The sequence below is a fragment of the Anopheles arabiensis genome, chromosome 3 (assembly GCF_016920715.1).
Source record: "Anopheles arabiensis isolate DONGOLA chromosome 3, AaraD3, whole genome shotgun sequence".
Lineage (NCBI taxonomy): Eukaryota > Metazoa > Arthropoda > Insecta > Diptera > Culicidae > Anopheles > Anopheles arabiensis.
Window position 1 is genome coordinate 28,065,429 of NC_053518.1, and position 6,000 is coordinate 28,071,428.

Genomic DNA, 6,000 nt, shown 5'->3' on the forward strand with positions numbered 1-6,000 from the left:
CGATTTGTTATTAATAACCTATAATTTAACTACCTATACCATCAAACGAGCTGTCCAAGCACAAGCACCATGAGCATCACCGTCCAAATGTTATTATAAACGATCGGGGTTCCGTTATGCTTGAACCGTTCCGTTCCGGGAATAAAAATAATGCATCAAACATACTCATTCCCAATTTCCCAATCGATTGCCATAAATCACACACAAACCCAACATCAATCGAGCTTCACTTTCGAACCTTCCCGTCCCGGTCCGCTAAATCTGGGCCAAACCGAAAGACCCACAATTGCTCCACAATATATTAAACCTTAATTTGTGACCGTATCATTATCATTCCGGCATGATCCTTCGAATCGGCACCATTTGTCTCGGATGCCCTCCGATGACTGTCGGCTTGCCCGGGGAGCCCGAGCCCCAATTTCTATGGGCTGCTGTTAAAGGATAATCATTAATGGATCTTTTGGGTACAAACGCACACACAAAAAACCGGATCTCCCATAAGGGATCTGTGCCAAAAGAATGTCCAGGTTCCGCAAAAGCCGCACCACAGCACGCAAGCAACGGAACAAAACGGCCGAACCTCAATCACTTTCCAATCGACAACGCAGTACCGGGAAGAACACCGACTATCCGGGGCCTTACTGAGTGTCGATTAAACTGTGTTACTCTGTGTTTGTGTGTGTGTTTGTATTTTGCTATACTTGAGTGCGCTTCTAAACCGGTCAGTTCCTTCCCAGCGCGGCTTCCTGTTGCAATTCTCCAATAACGAGACCTTCCTAGCCGGCCTTGAGCTTGAGGGGACGGGGCGTCCCGACACATTATCGGGATTTATTGACACATAAAATGAGTCATTAAAATGAAATTAACTTATAAAATCTGGATCGCGGGCGGCTCCCCGGATGCTTTATTGCTTCGTGCGCCCATTACTAAGCATTAATCCACTGTTGACAGATTTTCTTCCCGCCCATCCCGAGAGGGCGGTTTCATGAAGACGGTAGCACCGAAAACGGTGTCACAAAAAAACGGTCCGAGCTGAAAAGTAAACTAAATTATCTGACATCCGTGGTCCAGCGAGGCAGGACGGGGGAGTTTTGCGTAAAAATGGGATAATCCAACTTGTGATGATGTTGAATGCGTGTTTTTTTTATTAATTGTAAGCCTCTTTAGAATGTAAAACCGTACCAGCAACGCAGAGGGTATTAAAGTTTTCAAAATAAGTCGGATGTTTCAACAAGTCTATTGTATTTCCATTAAAAGGTAAAACTTTTCAAAATATTGGCTTGAAAACCAAACATGGGTTGCCAAAAATAGGTTACTCAATTGATAAGTAGGCTTTAAAAAAATGCAAAAGTTCATGAACATTTTAATGAAATAGTTAAAAATAGTTTTCTTTCAGATAAAACGCTTATTGGCAAATGCATTTGGATGAACAAAACGCCAAAAGGTATGCAATTTGCAAAACTCTTAACAAAGGTCATTTGAGGTATCTAAAAAAGGACATTTTGATGCATTTTTGTTGCATTCAGAAAGATTTAAAAAGAAAGTTGTTTTGTGGATCATTTCATTTTAATTATTTTAAAATTTTAATTTATATTAGAGCAATAAAACTCTTGTATGATTATAACGCCCGATTCTATTCTATTTGTACTATTAGGTATTCTATTTGTACAACAAAAACGCCCTTACTACTCTACAGGCACTTTTAATGAGTTATCAATACTTGAACATGGTACACAGTGAAACAAGCTTACTAAAATTAACCTTCTCTTTGAGACCATCCACCTTGAGCTGCTTCTTGAAGTGAAAACCAATTATGGTTTAAATTGTAAGGACCTATCCCTATACCTTCCACGCTACCAACCGAATTACCGGAAATGATGCTCCACTGTCAATGTGGTTTCAAATTTACATTTAGAGTAGTAATTTTATCGTTGCATTCCTACTGTCCCACAGCTTTTCCTTCTCCAGCACGGTATGTACGTACGCGTGTGGTCACACTCGGGAGTAACACACTCACACCAATTCATAGTGAAAAATATGGCAAATAAATTCTAGCAAAATTTTCTTCCTCCATCACACCTCGGTCTCTTCTACATTCGAAATTCGCACATTATATCATATCAGTGGTTTTTGTGCTCTCGAGGTTCTGTTCCAAGATGTAAGGAAAGCATTCAGGAACGGTTTCCTTCCGTTTCGGTAGCGCTTCCAACAGCCAGCAGTTCCTTCTAACGCGTGCTGTATTGCTTCCCACCGGCAAGATCCACACATTCAACGAGGCATTAAGGCAACGTTCCATCTCCATGATAAATGTTACAGCATTCCTGCGCACATTCCACACTCGGATGAAATTGCTAATTCAAACCCCACCCGAAGTTGGGCGGGATTAATGAAGGGCACTGTAGGGTCTGTCTCTCCCCTGCGCTGTGGATGTAATTTTTGGAATATCCAACTTTTGCAACTGTTTTGCTGACGTGCTGAATTGAGAGCGCGTGTGGAGCTGCGAACGCCTGCGTATGTGCTCGATGATACGCATCGCATCGTGCGGAAGGCGATGCGCACGATGAGTAAATTGCTGACTTCATTCGGTTTTTGCTTGTTCTTCGATGCTAAGACACACGAGCACCGGGAAAAAGGCGGATAGGAAGTAAATGTTGGCAAAGCGTGTGCTTATCCACTGCCACACTTTGCCTGTCAGCGAAATTAGAATAATCCATTTTGGTAGGGATAGCACACATACGTCATCGAGCCAATTTTTGAATTGATAAATCAGGATCCGATAATGCATCGTGGTAAGCGATTGGTAATTTGAAAAGTGTGTACGCAGCGTATCCTTGAAATTGATGATTGTTTTTCAATAGGAGAGTTGGAAGGAAAATTAATACGAGTGCTTTTAGATGATAGATTAACATCACACGTACGGTATTGTGCGCATCAAAAACCATGCCATACGAAGTATTTGGCGAGTTTTGGCGAGATTTTACGGCCTAAAAAGTCAGATCAAATTGAACCGAGCATCTTAAATAAGAATGGAAAATAAAATATAAATGCCCAAACAAAATATATATTTTACTATAAACACTGTGTAATATTTAAATATTAAATCTTTAATATAATACATATGAGTTAGCCTGTACGTTAGCCTGTAACAATTTGTACCACACGTAACAGCAACGACACGCCACTACTGATGCCACTTCATCCCTGGCTAAAATCTGTCACCCTTTAATGGGATACCATTACCGGGGCCTTTCATTGCAGCAGTTCCGAGTAACTGATGCATTTATTCTCATAATATGGGTGTAAGTGTGTTTGTGTTATCATGATACTGGCTACGATTCAAGTAGAAGGATGTAACGCCAAGCGGAAGGTCTCCATCGATCGATCAAAACCAATGCTACTGCTGGACTGCTTGCGGCAACCCGGTACGGTGAAATTGACTGTCATTTGTTGCTTGTCAAGGGCCAACCTGTTCTTTTTTCCACTGTGAAGAATGATGAGCGATATAAGCTCAACAAACAATATATCTAGAAAGTGAAGAACAGTGCTACACTCTTCATATCTTGGCAGCAGGGCGTGTGATAGGGATTGATTTTCAAAACGCAAAAGTGCACGAACTGTTTACCATGCTCACACTTGTTGAATGTAGCGACCCGCATCGGGGTGTATCGGCCTCATGCACTTCTCATAAGCAAAAGCAGCAAAATTATAATTGCTATTGCTATACATTTAATTATTTATGTCTTGCATGCTGCCCTACAATTTCTATTGCTATTCCGATTAAATATTCTACCCTCATGCTGTGCTGGCAAAAGGATTTGCCCCGGGTCGGTGGAGTGAAGAAGGCAAACTTCTTCTTCTCACCGGACAATCCCTTGGCTGGGATCTCGCTGTTCCCATTCCGGAGACAGCTTTGACCGATCATCCCTTCACTCGTGGTGGGACAAATGCGCCCACCAGCAGCAGGAAGCAGCCGCTACGGCAGTAGCTCATAAAGTCATGATATTTTTATAGGCACGTTTCGGATATAAATCTACCCCTTCCGTTGTCGCATGCTCAGTTTCTACATTCAGCTTGTCTCACACTCATTTCACACCGCGCCGTCCTTCCACGTTCGTCCTTTGTCGCTGCTATACTTTGTTCGGTAGATGACCGATGGTCGTGCTGTGCTGTGTTCTGCTGCTGCCGTTGCTGCTGCTGCTGCTGCTGCTGCTGCTGGTGGTAGTGTTTTTACTTTATCAATTTAGTGCAGGTGTGTCCGAACCCTTTATTTGTCCACGGTTGCGTCCACCAGCCAGTCCGTCAATGTGCGCTTTCAATCTGCAATGAGCAGTTTCGGGCCGAGAAGGGTGTCATTTCTGGAAGCTGGGAGAAGTTGAATTCCTGTGCACAGCGCACCCGATCCTGCACGAGTCCAACAAAAGCCCAGTTGGTTTGTGGAGGTGCCATAAAGAAGACGAATGGTGTCGCTTTTTTCCCAGCTCGGTCTCGGACGCGAGGGAGAAGTTAGGTTAGTTAGTTAGGATAGGAAATACCGTTGCCAGGGCGACGTGCCGACACGTGCCTGGCGCAAAGTTTCATCGATGTTTGATGGGTTTAATTTCGATTGTCTTTTACGGTGGCTTCCCGCTCTGGCCGAAGGATTGTGCAGGGGCAGCTAGCGCGGCATGGCCTAAGGCGCTTAAATACTACCATGTGTGACAATGCTGCGATAGGGTTATTGTAATTGGGGTAGAGTAGTAATATCGTCGGAATGTTAAAATGCGTTACGATGCGAAGCGCATACAAAAGCATTTGAAGTGGAATTAGGTAGAATTATTTTATAAAATTAAGTTCCTTGCGGTTGAAACTTTTCCTTTCAACTTCGAAAGACGAACAAAATACTTTAATATTGCAATACAAAATTTATTATCATTCACAATAACCAATCCTAATTACATTAAAATAACAGCTCTTGAACTGAAGATTAGCGAGCATTATCATTCTATTTTTTGCGGTTGACAAAGGTTTTCAATTCAATTTGTTTTGCAATGTTTTAAATTTGACACTATTTTGTTCTTGTGAGACACTTTCTAATGTTATCTACTCTTAATGATATTTTTGGCTCTTTGTGACTCTTTTGAATTCTTTCCTTGTTTAGCTCATTTCAGTACATTTAGAATATCTTCGATGTACTGGACGATGTTTTCTTTTTTTTATCAATACATGGATGCTTTGGAATAGTGTTTTGGTTTTACTGTACATCACTTCACTACTAGTTACCCTTTCATATTCTTTTTTAACTTTCAGTTTACTATTAGTTATTCCATCATATTCTGTTGAGTTTTCTATAAGCGATTCTGTCCCTGATTTCAGATACTCTCAGTTATTCCTGTAGACATGTCAGGATAATTGGATTTTTACAGGATTATTTAGCTTTAATTGGCTTTTTACAGGATTATTTAGCTAGTTTAACACTATAACGGCTTCGGCTTCATTGTGTAAACATAGATTTTATTTTTGTTTATAAGTATTATTTACTTATCCGGCGCTACAACCGTTTTTCTTGTTGAATTAGAAGTTTGCTAGACTTAATTTTTCATGCAACGCAGTTATCATTCCATGTTACGAGGGTACACTTCAAATGGGAATCGAACCATCGTTATTTCTCCTTACGTTCGTCAGTGCTTGTACCATTATACCATCTAGACGGTTGTTTTGAAACATATTTTTTCTTAATTTTTTGTCTACAATTGTCGCTTTAATAGTCAGTGGGAGTAACTTATATTACCAATATTAACTAATTTATGTTTTGTTTTTATTACCAACTAATATATTTATTCATAGTGCTCACAGCATTGCAGGAAAAAGTGAATCATTAACGGAATTCAAATTAAACCCCTCTGCCATATGATTGGTGTTGCAAAAAGAAAACCTCAATGCACATATCCTACTATTTCATCCTGTAAATCGCGCATTCCATCCTGTGAATTATGGATAAATTATTAAAAATTAAAAGCAATA